This window comes from Dipteris shenzhenensis, chromosome 4 (genome assembly GCF_047967505.1).
Source record: "Dipteris shenzhenensis isolate YYH24624 ecotype China chromosome 4, Dip_SZ_1.0, whole genome shotgun sequence".
In the NCBI taxonomy this organism is placed as follows: domain Eukaryota; kingdom Viridiplantae; phylum Streptophyta; class Polypodiopsida; order Gleicheniales; family Dipteridaceae; genus Dipteris; species Dipteris shenzhenensis.
The window spans coordinates 40,289,206-40,306,397 of record NC_141599.1 but is presented as its reverse complement, the minus strand read 5'-3'; the positions used below and the strand labels follow the sequence as shown (position 1 = coordinate 40,306,397).

The 17,192-nt window shown below is 44.4% G+C and overlaps 1 protein-coding gene across 1 annotated transcript in view; it reads right to left on the bottom strand.

Moving 5' to 3' along the window:
• Positions 1–17,192, bottom strand: part of LOC147902856 (pentatricopeptide repeat-containing protein At3g02330, mitochondrial-like) — a 64,990-nt gene that overhangs the window by 17,053 nt on the left and 30,745 nt on the right. The gene's annotated exons all lie outside the window — the stretch shown is intronic.

Sequence of the window (17,192 nt, the reverse complement as noted above, 5' to 3'; positions counted from 1 at the left end):
CAAAGATCTTATCCTTGGTTTGCATTAATGGAACTGGTATGGATCTACCTTAGATGATCCTTGAAAAGGAGTCTTTCCTGTAGAAGAGTGTACAGTAGTACTGTAAGCAAAATCAACTATGGGGAGATACTTTTCCCACATGGTTTACGGATTTTGAGCAGATGCAATAGGGTGGTATGAGTACTTTCACTTTGGCCATCAGTTTGAGGATGAAATACTGAAGAAAAACTTAGAATGATTCCAAGGTTTTCAAACAATGCTTGCTAGAAATTGCTAGTGAATATAGAATCCCTATCAATATAGATTTAAGCATCCCATGATGTCTCAAGATATACGTAATGAATAGGTGTGTAGCTTTAGGAGCCTTTAGTTGTTTCCGACATGGAATGAAATGAACTTGTTTAAGAAATCTATCCACTAAGATTCAAATCATGTCATGTCCTTGATTAGTCTTGGGAATTCTAGTAATGAAGTCCATATGTTCCCATGGTCTTTCTGGACTAGGTAAAGATTGTAATAGCCCTTTGTGTTTTCGTTTATCATACTTTTCCTTTTGACATGATATACATGCTGAAATGTAGGCATTAGTGTCTTTCTTCATGTTTGGCTAATAGAAGAGTCTATCTAGGGCTGTAAATGTAGCCACAAGGCCTCTATGACTAGCATAGAGTCACCAACTTGTAAATACTCCAAAGTCAAATTTTCAATTGACCATTTATTTGATTGTAATTAAAGAGTCTCTCGTTTACTTAGTTATGTTTAAAAAGCTATCTTTTATTGGTCAAAGATACTTAACCCTGGTTGAGTGTACTTAACCACGGTTAGGAAGACTTGGCTTATGCCAAGAGGGTTAATTGCGTTTAACCAAAGAACCTCTGACTCCAGTCAGAGAGAGTTGACTTCAGTCAACAAGACTTGGCTTCGGCCAAAGCAGGATGACTTCGGTCAACCTAGATCATTACCGACTCTGGTCGGAGAGTTCTAGCAGTAATTAAGGCGCCTTGACCTTTGGTCAAAGTCCTTAATTATGGCTAGAAGGGTTGGCTTTGGTCAACCGCAGAGTTAGATATTTTATGTGCACATGTTTGCTTGTGGGGGACGCCCACAGAGACTAGGATTAGTCTAGATGCAAAAGCGCTAACAATTAATGGGTGCCATGGCGATGTGCATTTAATTAATGGTTGTAGGTTCTAAGAGGGGTTGACTACCCAAGCACTAAGGAGTCCAGTCGGCAGTCAGTAGGTGTCCATCTGACCGAGGGCTACAAAGACCCTAGAGTTTTGCCCTTTGAGGCATGTAACTAAAGTTTAGCAAGTTATTTTGACAAGTGGCATGTTGCCAAATGAATGATCCCGAGAGCTGTTTTGATTTCACGTATGAATTTTTGGAGTAGCAGCTGAACGCTGTCCTTTGTACTCAGTTTTACTGAATGAATAAAATCCTTTGGGGGGGTCCAGCCCAACAAGTTGTCTTGGGCCCTAGTGCTTCGTGAGAGAGAGAGAGTGTGTGTGATTTTCTAAGCAATAGTTTGCTCAGCCAGCAAGAAAGAAACATTTCGGTGATGCTGTTTCTATAAGTCTAATTGGAGTGAGATTACACATAGTGTGTATTATGGTCTTCCTCTAGAACCTTTGGTCGGAGTTCTTTTGTAATACATAGTTTCGCTTGCAGGTACAAGTATCCATCATTAGTAGTAAGCATGGTGAGTACCTCCGGTCATCAAGTGTGCCCATACTTGAAGGAAATCAGTATTTTCTGCATACATATCCTTAAGAGTTGTCAACTCAAAGATATACTGAATTCTCGGCCCATGAGTAAGTGCATCAGCCACAACATTTTCTTTTCGAGGAGTCTGTTGGATTTGAAAATGAAAAGACTGTAGGAAAAGAGATCATCTCATATCTCAAGAGAGGTTGCTTCAAAAAGTATTGTGGCTTTGATGATCAGTCTTAACAAGGTCTCTTCCTAACAAATAATGTTTCCAAATCTTTAAGACATGTATTACTGTCAAGATTTCCTTCTCATAAATGTCATAATGAAGCTCAGATTTTTCAGTCTTCTACTTTCGTAGGCTACTGCATGAGCAAAGGGTCTAGGCTCATTGATTTGAGCCACCATGGCGAAGTTTGCGGAGGGAGTAGACATACTGCGCTGAGACCTCTAAACTGAAGAACTAGCCTCGGGGATGTTCGTGATGTGAGAGTCTTGCAAGGTTCTTAGATACCACGTTCGTAACTTCTTTTCAGAGGAAGTTGTTTTTGGAGGTGGCTTTGGTTCATCCATTCTGCCTCTGTCTCCTCGGACTCTTTAGTCTTCTTGCTATCTTTAATGGTTAACTTGGGTTGGGATACAATGAACTTCCTAGATCTCCTCTTTTGGTTGGGGCTCCATCTCCTCAAAGACCACGTCCCTGCTGATGAGTATCTATTGCTTCACTTGATCGAAGAGGTGGTATGCCTTGGATTCTTCACTATACCCGATGAAGATACGCTTCATGCTCCTGGAATCCAACATTGTCCTTTTGTCCTTACGCACATGTACAAAGGCATTAGCATGAAAAATCCTTAAATGTGAAATAGTCGGTTTCTTACCATAGTATGCTTAATAGGAAGTCATATCTTCAATGACCTTGGTAAAAGCAGGCAAAAACTAGCCTTCCTCTACCCAGAATCCACAGGAATCAGGTTGTTTGAATTGGAAAACCCTGAATCCAGCAAAGAATAGGTGATTCAGCCCTGGCGCAGTCCAAATTCAGCTCCAAACAGGTTGCCCCACCTGGAAAAGGCCTTGAAATCAGCAGCAACTGATAGAAATCAGCCAAAAGAACAGTTTGCCCCACTTTCTGGTGCCTGTTTGCAACTCAGGAAGCAGCAAGATGGGTCGCCTCCTCCTAGAGCCCGGAAATAAGTGAAATCAGCCTGTAGAAAAGTTCACAGCCCTCCTGGAGCCCAGAAAATAACAAAACCAGCCTGAAGAGAACTTGCTTCACTTCTTGCTCAGCTTCCGGCAGCAGCAATAGCCTCCAAACACGTGGCCCTGCCTCTTGGAGGTCACCAACAGCAGCATAAGACCAAAAACCCAGTGAGAAACAAGTCGCCCTGCTCCAGACACTCTCTTGGCAAAATTGTGATTCACTTTCTCTCTCTTTCTGGCATGCTAAACAGGTGTCCTCTGCCGTTTTTGTGGAGTCCTGTGCTAAAAATAGTAAATTTTGATTGCACCACTCTTTTGCCCCTTTGTTGCACACACTGGTCCTAGGAATTAATTGCCTAGTAATTGGCTTGCACATTCACAATTTCCAAGGGTCCGCTTAGGAATTTTAATTCCCCAAGTCCCGCATTCGTGGCCAGACTTTCATGCCCTAGAGGCCCAAGTCACTTGCAAATTACTGGAGTTGCAAATCAAAATTTCCATAAATTCACGTCCTCGTGACAACCCCCCTCTTGAAAGAAGGCAAATGTCCACGATTGCCTGCAAACAAAAACAACAGAAAAAGAAAAAGCCAAATAAAAGCCAAATCTGAAAGGATAGCCAACAATGCCGCCAATAGATCAACCAAGTCCGAAAGGATAGCCAACCAATAGACGAACCAAATCTGAAAGGATAGCCAGCCATGCCGCCAACAGATCAACCAACAATGTATACATATTTGTAGAGCCATGGATAACAAATACATATAGCATTGCACATCAAATGCATCATAACCAAGTGACTAATACACCAAAGCCCCGCGGTAGAAATACTGTGAGCAGCAGCAAGTACCTTGGGCGAGACATATTGCAACACCAAGCAACCTCTAGGTACTCGAGCGTGTCTGTATAGAGGGAGTGGAGGTGCTAACCTCCCCTTTAGGCAATGCTCCAGAATGAGTGTCAACTAAAGTTGCTCCAATTGGAAAGCCTCTAGGTAAATCTGCAACACCTGAGGAGTATCCAGTTCCTCAACCACTTCGCATGCAATGATGAATAATTCCAAAATTTCACCAAGTAGCATCGAGTAACTTTACCTTTTACCTTCCTTTCCTTATGTGCTAGAATCTGCTTGGGTACAAGAATTTCTTCTAATTCTTCCACCTCTGGTTGGATCTATAGAGAAACGATAGAGAAACCATAGGGTTTGCAGTGGAGCGATCAGAAAATAGACAATACTCAAATACAACTGAAGAACGGAACTCAGAAAACATAGTGCCTGTCGGTAATATGAAAAACTGAATACAAGAACCTCAAGCCATCGTGTCTGAAGGACCGTGGCTGAGGTGAATCTGTAGAGAGACAGTAGAAAAGATAGCAGCAGAGGGAGCGTCACGCAGTCCTCTGTGTAGCTCAATGATGACGAGGATGATGGGAGCTGAAGCTGCCCTTGGAGATGGCTGAAACCAGCATGCTCTGAGGAAGGAACCTTCAGGCTATCTGGAATAGCAATATGATGAAGAAAAGGAGCTGATCTGGGGCAGAAGGAGCTGATCTATAGCAGAGGAGCAGAAGGGGACAGATCTGGAGTAGGATGGGACAGATCTGGAGCAAGATCTGGAGCAGAAGGAGCTGATCTGGAGAAGAGGAGCAGAAGGAGACAGATCTGGAGCAGGATGGGACAGATCTGGAGTAGAAGGATCTGATCTGGAGAAGAGGAGCAGAAGGGGACAGATCTGGAGCAGGATGGGACAGATCTGGAGCAGGATGGATCTGATCTGGAGAAGAGGAGCAGATCTGAGCAGAGGAGCAGAAGTTGTGACAGATCTGGAGGAGAGGATGGAGCAGCCAGGAGGCAGGAAGGAGAGGCAGGAGAGGGAGACAGCAGAGGAGAGGTAGATGGAGCAGGCGGGCCTGCAGCAAAAGATGGAGGAGATGAGGATCAGCTGCAGGTCCTGTCCTGTCCAGGAAGAGTAGTAGGAAGAGTGAGGGCAAAGGCCTCTTATAGGCCAGACCTAGCTGGTCGGCCAGCTGGTCGGTGGGCCTGCCAGCTGGTCGGCCAGCTGGTCGGTTGGGCCTGCTAGTTGGTCGGTGGGCCTGCCAGCTGGTCGGCCAACTGGTCGGCCAGATCTGGTCGGCCAGACCAGCTGGACTTGCAGGCCATTTGTTTGGCTGAGAGAGCTGGCCTTTTGGCTGGCCTGTAAGCCATTTGATTGCCCCGTAAAGTGGGAATTGCTTAGTTGCTTAATACCCCCTCTCAATTGCCAATTTTGAGGGGCAAACATTGTGTGCTTGGAGCTTCGTGTAGGTATGTCGATGGTGGTGCTGGCTATTCCTGTGAAATACCCAATAGAAGATCACAAGAGGAGTGCCCTTGCAAGGGAATTGTTCACTTCCTCAAGTGTCGTAGTTACACGTATGATACCAGATAGAAATAAGAACACTGTGAAGCTTGAGAGAATAAGCCACCCCCTCTCACCGCCGAAAAGGTGGAGGAAAGTGCAAAGGGAAGGAACAAATTTGTCGTAGCAGTACTGATAATCCAAAGAGATCGGAGCTGAACAGTGAGCCAGTGTGTGTCCGATCTTGGACCTCGGGAGAGAGGAGTCTATTCCCGCCTCCATGCAGGTAGAATATTCGAAACAACAGTCATCTAGACACATGTGAACAGAAAGGGTCCCTCCTAGGGAGAACTTGTAGATCCTGGAAGTCGATGCCGATGGAGGTAGAGGTGAAGTGTCATGACCCCCTCTTTCGAAGGAATGGGGAGTGTCAAGCCAGAAACCTAGAAAAGGAGGGAGGGATGGTAGTAGAAGATGGAGGTAAGAAAGGAAGGGAGGGATGGCAGTAGAAGATGGAGTTCTGAAAGGGAGGGAGGGATGGGAGTAGAAGATGGAGGTCTCTCCCTTAGTGCGCAGCGGAATGAAGAGGAAACTGATATGTTCATAGGAGTGATGCTCCCTGTACCTATGGCCTCCATGAAGAAGCAGGATCTTTAGATCACCTGAGATCTGGGGTCTTTAGATCACCATGGCTCTGATCACCATGGCTCTCATCACCATGGCTCTGATACCATATAGAGAAACGATAGAGAAACCATAGGGTTTGCAGTGGAGCGATCAGAAAATAGACAATACTCAAATACAACTGAAGAACGGAACTCAGAAAACATAGTGCCTGTCGATAATATGAAAAACTGAATACAAGAACCTCAAGCCATCGTGTCTGAAGGACCGTGGCTGAGGTGAATCTGTAGAGAGACAGTAGAAAAGATAGCAGCAGAGGGAGCGTCACGCAGTCCTCTGTGTAGCTCAATGATGACGAGGATGATGGGAGCTGAAGCTGCCCTTGGAGATGGCTGAAACCAGCATGCTCTGAGGAAGGAACCTTCAGGCTATCTGGAATAGCAATATGATGAAGAAAAGGAGCTGATCTGGGGCAGAAGGAGCTGATCTATAGCAGAGGAGCAGAAGGGGACAGATCTGGAGTAGGATGGGACAGATCTGGAGCAGAAGGAGCTGATCTGGAGAAGAGGAGCAGAAGGAGACAGATCTGGAGCAGGATGGGACAGATCTGGAGTAGAAGGATCTGATCTGGAGAAGAGGAGCAGAAGGGGACAGATCTGGAGCAGGATGGGACAGATCTGGAGTAGAAGGATCTGATCTGGAGAAGAGGAGCAGATCTGAGCAGAGGAGCAGAAGTTGTGACAGATCTGGAGGAGAGGATGGAGCAGCCAGGAGGCAGGAAGGAGAGGCAGGAGAGGGAGACAGCAGAGGAGAGGTAGATGGAGCAGGCAGGCCTGCAGCAAAAGATGGAGGAGATGAGGATCAGCTGCAGGTCGTGTCCTGTCCAGGAAGAGTAGTAGGAAGAGTGAGGGCAAAGGCCTCTTATAGGCCAGACCTAGCTGGTCGGCCAGCTGGTCGGTGGGCCTGCCAGCTGGTCGGCCAGTGTCACCACAATGTAAATATCCTAAGTCAAAGTACAGTTGACCATTTATTTGATCTTAATTAAAGAATGTTATATGTGTTAATTACGGTCAAAGAGTTATTTTAATGGTCAAAGGATTGACTACGGTCAAAGATACTTGACTCCAGTCAAGTAAACCTGACTACGGTCAGAGAATGTTGACTTTGGTCAACAAGACTTGGCATGCGCCAAGAGGGTTAACCCCGGTTAACCAAGATGTGCCAACTCCGGTTGGAGAGACTTGGCTATAATTAAAGCGCCTCGACCTTTGGTCGAAGCTCTTTAATTATAATCAAGAGTGTTGACCTCGGTCAACCAGAGAAAATATATATATATATATTTATTTATATATATATTTGTTTAGATGTGCACATGTGTTCAGTGGGGACGCCCACCGTGACTAGGATTAGTCCACAGTGTGTTATTTTGCATGCAAAGCGCTAACAATTAATGGGTACCATGGTGGTGCGCTTTAATTAATTGTTGCAGGTACTGGAAGGATTATTTTTCCTAAGCGAAATGGGAGCCTGACAAGCACCTAGGAAGCGGTTCGTGTGACCGAGAGCCTGGAAGACTCCAGAATGGCCCTATGTGGCTTGTAATAAGAGTTAGTCTAGATTGTAGACAAGTGGCATGTTGCCAATTTGAATGGGGTTTGAAGCCCTTGTAAAGAAGGATTTCTTTTCACGTATGAGAGGGAGAGACTTACGAGACAGCTTGAAGCTGAACTTTTGTAACAGTTTTTCTAAAAGTAATAAAGACCTTCGGGGGGGTCCAGCCCGACAATTTGTCCTGGGCCCTAGTGTTTGTCCAGAGAGAGAGAGAGTTTTGGAGAAGGGAGAGCTGTGGACAGTTTTAAATTCAGTTTTAGAGCTTGGCTTCACAGTTTAAATCCAGTTCCGGTTGTATTGGTATCAGAGCGTAGGCTCACAGCCTCTTAAGGCTGTGACGATTCTAGCAAAGGAGAGGAGCTAGTTGGGAGGCTTGGAATCTGCAACGCGACGAAGTAAGGATACGCCTGACGGAGAGCATATGGCGGGAAAGTCGTCATCGATGCTTAGTTAGGCAAGAAGCAAGAGATGTCGTGTTCTTTCGGGAATATGAAAGAATTCATATGCAATTTGTATTGCCTTCCAAAGATGCTCATAGAAGATCGCCGCACAATACTTGTACGCTTACGGACGACCGACGGAATGCCTATATTAAAATCATTAATAAAAAAGCCAGTCGGACAGACGGGAGCGACAGGGTGAAGGTGTTCTTTCGTCGAATTCCCTGCACGGGCGTAGGTGCTGTAAAAGCCATCAGGATGCAGGCGCGACGCGCGATCACTCCTGCATAGCCAAGATTTGAAACCTTTGGCTGTGCTGATGTGGCCAGGGTGCCACCTAGGCAGACACGTGGCAGACACGCGAGGGTGCTGACGTGGCAGCATATGCAAGGTGATGACGTGGCAGTACACGTGGCCTCCAGCTCAGAGCTGACGTGGCGCAGGACATGTGGTGCAGGACACGTGGCAGAGGTCTTGCAAGATGCTGACGTGGCAGCCAGCCTGGCAGACCAGTGGTTAAGTTAACCCTGGTACAGTTAAACCCTGGTTGGTTGACCTGTGGTTAGTGAAACCCTGGTTAAGTCAACTGCAGTCAGTTAACTCTGGTTAGTTGAACCAGTGTCCAGTCAGTTCAACTCTGGTCCAGTTAATCTGGCCTAACCAGATCAGTTTGGTTGGTGTAACCAGAACCAGTTAGTCTGGTTAGACTAACTAACAGTCATTCCATCTGGTTACTGTTTTCACAAAAAAAAAAAAAAAAAAAAAAAAGAGACAGTTGCAGAGACAGTTTTGGCTATCAATTTTCTCCTGCCTGTCAGGTTTTTACTGTCAGAAAAGTAGCAGAAAACCAGAGAAAAGCAGAGAAAACAGAGATTTGCAGAAAAAGGAGAATGCATGCCTTTGAGCAGTAAAAAGAGGGAAAAACAGATGCCTTTTGAAGCCATCTGTAGCAGCCAAAACAGGGCAACATAGTTGATGATGCTTTGGCAACTGTGTGGGTACATGCCTTGAACTGACAGCCAGTACTGGCATAGATTGTGAATGCAAAACACCTCTTGTTGAGGTACCTTTTCTGTTGGAAAAGCAAAGGTAGTGTGCATCAGTTACCCGCACTGTGTGAGAAATCTGCAGATCTCAGAATATGGATCAATCACCTATCCAGTGGGATTCTCAAGATAGGGATGTGCATCCAAGACAGAGGAATGTGCCACAAACTCAACAAGAATTTGAACAAATGGTACGCACTCGTATACAAGAGCTGGAAAATCTTAAAAGGGATCCCAGGGCTCAGCATTTGTTTCCAGCAGAGGCTATGCCTGATCCAGTATATGACGTGCCAATGCCAGAGGCACACTCCCGTGTACAGTCTGAGAGAGAGAGATCTCGTAGATCTCATAGGAGACGGTCCCATAGTAAAAAGAGATCGAGGCATCGTCACCGATCTCCTAGTCCATCACCGTCTACCTCGAGTTCGACTTCTGTGTCTTCTTCTTCCTTATCAGATAAATCATCCAGGAAAAGAAGGAAACACGAGAAGTCTGGGAAGAGAAAGTCTTCCAAAGCGACCAAGGAATTTAAAGAGGGAGGAAAATCTGTCAAGTTTATGACCTACAATGGACAGTATGGTCATACAGACAAAGCATTGCAGTTTATCAGACAGTTTGATGCTGCATTTGGTACAGAGAAATTTTCAGAATCCTCCAAATTAAGAATGGTCAGCTTACACTTAACAGCAACGGCTAGTGCATGGTGGAGTGCACTGACTACAGATGGGTCAGCCCCAAGAAAGTGGAAGGGCTTCAAGAAAGCCTTCTACCAGCAGTTCATGCCTAAACAGTTCAGAGACCATGTTCTTCAAGACTAGGACAGCTTGCACATGGATGCAGGAGATACAGTGGATGGGTACAACCAAAAGTTCTGGGATGCTTATTTGCAGGTTGCACCGTTCAAAAAGATCTCCAAAGGTACCCAGATGAGGAAGTACAGAGCAGGTCTCACTCCAAGAATTCAGGCAGTAGTGAATGCTTTGGGGGCAAAGAATATTCAAGATCTTATGCATTCGGCCTCAGTAGTGAGTCTTGTGCCGCTACAAGATCCATCTACAGTGCCATCCTTGCATGCAGGACGTGCTGATAAAAAGAAATCTGATTTTCAAAAATCAGAAAAGAAAGAGTCCCCTAAGGCTGAAAAGAAAGGGTTTCAGTCTCAGAAGCCGAGGGGTACTCAGTTCTCAAAGACCTATAAAGGCAAATCTACTTTTACCCCTGAACAGATAGCAGAATTCCGTAGAGATGGGAAATGCTTCAGGTGCGGTAAAGAGGGGCATGTGGCTGCCCAGTGCCCAGAAAAGCCTTCATCATCGAAGGGAAAAGAGGCAGAGAAGCCACGAGGACCGCAAAAGCCAATGGCGGGGGGTATTCCTGATATACTGGGTCATGCTTTGAACCCAGAAGAACGAGAATTGCTGCTATCATGGGGCAAAGTTAGAGACCAGCAAGCGCTGATTTTATTTGATCCAGGGGCTACTGATAATTTCATATCAGAGGATCTAGCCCTGAGGCTGGGAATAAAGACGGAAGAGCTAGGCAGGGCTTTGGATGCCGATCAAATGTTTTGTGGGAATCCTGTGCCAGTTACTCCCTTGATAGGGAAGCTCCGTCTTCATATTCAAAGTTATGTGGATCAGGAAGACTTCTTCATTTCTCCACTGAAACATTATGATGTAGTTTTGGGGATGCCTTGGTTTCACCGCAAGGCAGTGAAGTTGACTCTTCCTGAAAGAGTGCTGGAATTTGTACATAGGGGGAAAAATCAGCGTGTAATTGCCAGGAATAAAGGGGACACTATCCCCATTGTATCTGATGTTTCATGCGGTAAAGCAATAAAGTCTGCAATTTCTGCGTACATGGTTTTTGTAAAAGAAAAAGCGAATGATATGCATGCTGAAATGGATGATGCAGACAAAGATAGGTTTCAGTTTTTGGTAAACTTTAAAGATTGCTTTTCTGATGTTTTACCAGGGGAGTTACCCCCAGAGAGACCAGAAGATCATCAGATAGAGTTAATGCCTGGTAGTGAGCCACCAAACAGACCCCCTTATAGAGTCAGTGCGACTCAGAGAGAGGAGATTATGGCTCAAGTACAGGACTTGCTGTCCAAAGGCTTGATTCAGCCCAGCTCGTCTCCTTTTTGTTCCCCTGTACTGTTAGTACAGAAGAAAGATGGTTCATTCCGTATGTGCGTCGATTATCGCGCACTGAACAAAATGACCATCAAGAATAGATTCCCTATTCCGCGTATTGATGATGTCTTGGATCAGCTAAATGGAGCTTCAGTTTTCAGCAGGATAGACTTAAAGAGTGGCTACCACCAAGTGAGGATACAGCCTCAGGATGTGCATAAGACAGCATTCCGCACAACATTCGGGTTGTATGAATACTTAGTGATGCCTTTTGGATTGACAAATGCTCCAGCCACATTTAACAGAATGATGGATCGCATCTTCCGGAAGTACAGGCATTTTACTGGTACTTTCTTTGATGATATCTTAGTTTTTTCTAAGACAGATGAAGACCACAGAGAACATCTTGCTATAGTGTTTCAAGAGCTGAGAAATCATCAGCTCTATGCAAACAGCAAGAAAAGTGAGTTCTTCTTGGAAGAAATCCATTATCTGGGGCATATAATATCCAAGAATGGGATACAAATGGATCCAGCGAAGATCCGTGCCATTCAAGAATGGCCAGAGCTGAAAACTGTGCATGAAGTTCGAAGCTTTTTAGGCTTGTGTTCTTACTACAGAAGATTTATCAGACATTTTGCTGATATCGCAGCTCCATTACATGACCTCACTAAGAAAAATGCAGCTTTCACATGGGGATTATCACAGAAGAAAGCATTCAATACACTCAAGGAAAAGTTGACTACAGAGCCTATTCTGGTAGTTCCGGATCTGTATCAGTCTTTTGATGTGGATTGTGATGCTTGTGGAGAATGTGTTGGGGCTGCATTGCATCAGAATGGTCATGTAGTAGCCTATGAAAGCAGACGACTTCGGGATGCGGAAAGATATTTAGGAATCTATGAGAAAGAGTTATTGGCTGTAATTCATGCTATCCATACATGGAAACATTATCTTTTGGGTGCAGATTTTACTGTCAAAACAGATCACCAAAGTCTGAAATACTTTTTGACTCAGACCAAGCTTTCAGAGAAGCATATGAAATGGGCAAACATGCTGTCAATGTATCATTTTCAGATTGTCCATACTCCAGGAATTCGGAACAGAGTGGCAGATGCCTTGTCCCGAAGACCCCAGGTCAATAATGTAACTATTGCTTATCATCAGGACCTGGAAGGCATGAGGGAACAATATGTTCATGATTCTGATTTTGGTGAAATTTTACAGCAGATGCAAGAAGGGCAATCCACCAGTCACTATTCCCTGAAAGATGGGTATTTAATGAAAGATGATTGCCTATGCATCACCCAGGAGATGAGGAAAAAGATTTTGGAGGAATGCCATGCACCTCCCTATGCTGGACACAGAGGAATTACAGCAACAACTCTAGCTCTAGAGAGGTATTTCTTTTGGCCAGGAATGCGGAAAGATATACATCAGTTTGTTACTGAATGCCTTACGTGTCAGAAAATGAAGTATGATAGACAGAAGGCACCTGGCCTACTTATGCCTCTTGCCGTGCCTCAGGCACCATGGGAAAATATTACAATGGACTTTATTTTTGATTTGCCAAGATCAAAGTCAGGGAATGACGGGATTTGGACTATCATAGATAGATTCAGCAAGCAAGCTCATTTCCTTCCGGTTCGCAAAACCATAAAGGCAGATCATATGGCTAAGTTGTTTATGGCACAGATCTTTAAACATCATGGTATGCCTAAGTCCATTGTTAGTGATCGAGATCCCAGAATGACCAGTCTATTCTGGAGAGCTTTATTTGATAACATGGGGACGAATCTGAATTTTTCTTCTTCTTTCCATCCCCAGACAGATGGTCAAAGTGAAGTAGCAAATTCTACCATTTTGGATATGCTGAAATGCTACGTGGGTGACCAGAGTTCAGACTGGGAAAAGTACCTACCCTTAGTAGAGTTTGCTTACAATAATACAGTACATAGCTCTACAGGGAAAGCCCCTTTTGAAGTCATATATGGGAAGGTGATTTTGCCACCTATATTAAGGACTAAAGATGAAATATTTGCAGCTGATCAGTTTGTAAGAGACCTCCAGACAGCTTACAGCCAAGTCCGGACAGCAATAGAAAGGTCTCAAGAGAAACATAAAAGGGCTGCAGATAAACATAGGAGACAGCTAGATCTCAAGGAAGGGGACTGGGTACTTTTAAAGTTTGAAAAAGCTAGGCTCCGCAAGTTTAAAGGCAAACAGAAAGTGTATGCAAAGTTATCTCCCAGATACTATGGCCCTTTCAGGGTTACAGAAAGAATAAATGAGGTTGCATACAGATTAGCATTGCCAGAGCATTGGAGGATTCACAATGCATTCCATGTGAGTCTTCTAAAGAAATTTCAAGGACCAGAGCCTACAGAACCAGTATCAGAGGATCCACCAGAAGTGGATGAGCTGGAGGAAGTCCTTCAGCCAGAGCAAATTGTGTACCATACTGTACGTAAAGGCCCTCAGGGTAAGGAATTTTACAGGTATCTTGTAAAATTCAAGAATTATACGGCATTAGATGCCAAGTGGATGGACGAAGACATGTTATCCGATCATCCACAGCTTTTGGATGTTTACAAGGAAGCTTTTCAGTTGAGGTCAACTGAATAGAAGCCGAGGGGATGTCACCACAATGTAAATATCCTAAGTCAAAGTACAGTTGACCATTTATTTGATCTTAATTAAAGAATGTTATATGTGTTAATTACGGTCAAAGAGTTATTTTAATGGTCAAAGGATTGACTACGGTCAAAGATACTTGACTCCAGTCAAGTAAACCTGACTACGGTCAGAGAATGTTGACTTTGGTCAACAAGACTTGGCATGCGCCAAGAGGGTTAACCCCGGTTAACCAAGATGTGCCAACTCCGGTTGGAGAGACTTGGCTATAATTAAAGCGCCTCGACCTTTGGTCGAAGCTCTTTAATTATAATCAAGAGTGTTGACCTCGGTCAACCAGAGAAAATATATATATATATATTTATTTATATATATATTTGTTTAGATGTGCACATGTGTTCAGTGGGGACGCCCACCGTGACTAGGATTAGTCCACAGTGTGTTATTTTGCATGCAAAGCGCTAACAATTAATGGGTACCATGGTGGTGCGCTTTAATTAATTGTTGCAGGTACTGGAAGGATTATTTTTCCTAAGCGAAATGGGAGCCTGACAAGCACCTAGGAAGCGGTTCGTGTGACCGAGAGCCTGGAAGACTCCAGAATGGCCCTATGTGGCTTGTAATAAGAGTTAGTCTAGATTGTAGACAAGTGGCATGTTGCCAATTTGAATGGGGTTTGAAGCCCTTGTAAAGAAGGATTTCTTTTCACGTATGAGAGGGAGAGACTTACGAGACAGCTTGAAGCTGAACTTTTGTAACAGTTTTTCTAAAAGTAATAAAGACCTTCGGGGGGGTCCAGCCCGACAATTTGTCCTGGGCCCTAGTGTTTGTCCAGAGAGAGAGAGAGTTTTGGAGAAGGGAGAGCTGTGGACAGTTTTAAATTCAGTTTTAGAGCTTGGCTTCACAGTTTAAATCCAGTTCCGGTTGTAGCCAGCTGGTCGGTTGGGCCTGCCAGTTGGTCGGTGGGCCTGCCAGCTGGTCGGCCAGATCTGGTCGGCCAGACCAGCTGGACTTGCAGGCCATTTGTTTGGCTGAGAGAGCTGGCCTTTTGGCTGGCCTGTAAGCCATTTGATTGCCCCGTAAAGTGGGAATTGCTTAGTTGCTTAATAGGATCTCCCAAGGCAGATCCTTAGGCACATCATCCTGAAAAGGCTTGAGAAGACTCACAGGGAAAGCATTATGAATCCTTCAATGATCAAGCAATTGATCATTAATCTTCTCAGTTTCTTTAAAAGGCCCATAATACCTCATACTCAACTTAGGAAAAAGCCGAGTACGACCCCGTGTACTTTTCAGCCTTGCCTTCTGAAAACGCAGCAAGACATAATCACCTTCTTTAATATCAACTTCACGATGGTGTTTTTCTGTTGCCTTCTTTTGCTTTCCTATGACCGCTGAAGTACTTGCTTGACCTTCTGATAAGCTACATCCATACTTTCCACATACTTATCAGCCTCAAAGATTTTATCTTTTGTCTGCAAGATGGGTGGAATCTTACGACTGCCTTCCACTGTCTCGAATGGAGCTTTACCTGTAGAAGAATGCACTGTGTTATTGTATGCATACTCAACCAATGGTAAAAGCTTACCCTACTGTGACTGGTGCTCCGAAACATAACACTTCAGCAAATCTAACAAAGTGGAATTAGCCTCCTCTGATTGTCCATTTGCGTGCGGATGAAAAGTAGAAGAGAACTGGAGACTAGTGCCCATATTATCAAAAAGTCCTTGCCAGAACAAGCTGGTCATGCGAGGGTCTCTATTACTCACGATAGACTTAGGCATGCCATGATACTTAAAAATATTATGCATAAATAACTTTGCCATATGATTTGCCCCAATCTTCCTCCGTATAGGAATGAAATGTGCCTGCTTGATTGATCAATGATCGTCCATATTCCATCATTACTTGTAGGAATCCTGGGCAAATAAAAAATGAAGTCCATGGCTATGCTTTCCCACGGTCCATCTGGAATGAGCAAAGGATGTAAAAATCTAGGAGTTTTCTGACGATCGTACTTCACCTTCTGACAGGTCATGCATGTACAAACATATTCTTCAACATCACGACGCAGCGTAGGCCAATAAAAGAAATGCTCCATTGCCTTAACTGTAGCATCAATACCACGATGTCCTGCATACGATGGATCATGACATTCACTCATGACCTTCTGTCTCAACTGCTTAGTGACACACATCTTGCCATGGATCATTATATAACCATCCTTAAGTGCATAATGCTCGTGTCTTTGCCCATTCACAAGCTGATCCTTTTACTTTCCCTTTCGATGCCAAATTATCATATGCAGGTGTCTGAGCAAAAGGAACAACAACACCCACACTATCTCTAGCACCAACACCATGAGGCAAAGCTGTATTATTCAGACCATCTCCTAAATTTTGCATATTTGGCATAACCATGTTACCTGTCGTTGCATTAGGCATACCCGTTTGCATCCCTGGGGCTCCCCCAACATTTGCATACATTAAATTCTGTCCCATGGGTTGCATAGTAGGCTGAAACCCCACCATCTGACTTGCAGGCATACCAGCAAATTGTGCTTGAGGGATGATCATAGCCTGAAAAACTGATCCTCCACCGAAATAATCCTGTTGCACAGGGGGTGCAATAACTCCTTGCTGTCCGAAAACTATGGACTCAAAATTATTGCCTTGATTCGGCCTCAGAATAACATTAGATTGTTGCAAACCATAGGGGTTTTGCGAGGGTTGATCCTGAAAATTCACAAGCGGCCTCTTGATAACTTCGAACTAATCTGTATCGTCGGGCCTCCTTTTCTTTGGCTGCATTTCAGAATTCAGAATCTTCTGAAGACGAGTGTTCTGTGTGAATTGAGAAAAAGCACTCATAAAGCTCTGCAACTGTTCCTTGAAGAAATCCACATCCTCCTGATCAATATTGTTAACCTGATGCTTAGCAACATGCTAGGAATCCTCTCTCACGCCCTGGTCATCGATAGGGGTTTGTGCCATCCTCTCTTCGTCGTCCTCTTCTGTGAGAGTTAGAGATCTTTCCCTATGAGACATATTTACTGGATTGTATGTTGTATCCTTTGCCTAGTCTGCTGGACTTGCACTAAGCCATCCATAGGCTCACCTCTTGAAAAAGTTAGCTGGATCTTGGCAATGGAACCATGAAACCAGCCTTCACTAATCAAAGGATGGTAAGATCCAGTTTAACCACAGCATATACAGTAAATAATCAAATTAGCAATCACCATAGATCAAATTGCAGGAGCTAGAGGGCTCCTACTCAGAAACAAAGATACTGGTTCGCCCCAAACTCTGGCGCCTCTTGCGGTATTTCTTTAATATTCATGTAAAGCCAAGAGGCTGATTACAAGGTCTCATGAAAGCTGCTCCATAGGCAAACCACTGCCCACAAACTTCCAATATCCTGCACACCCTGCAATTCCTGCTCAACTTTATAT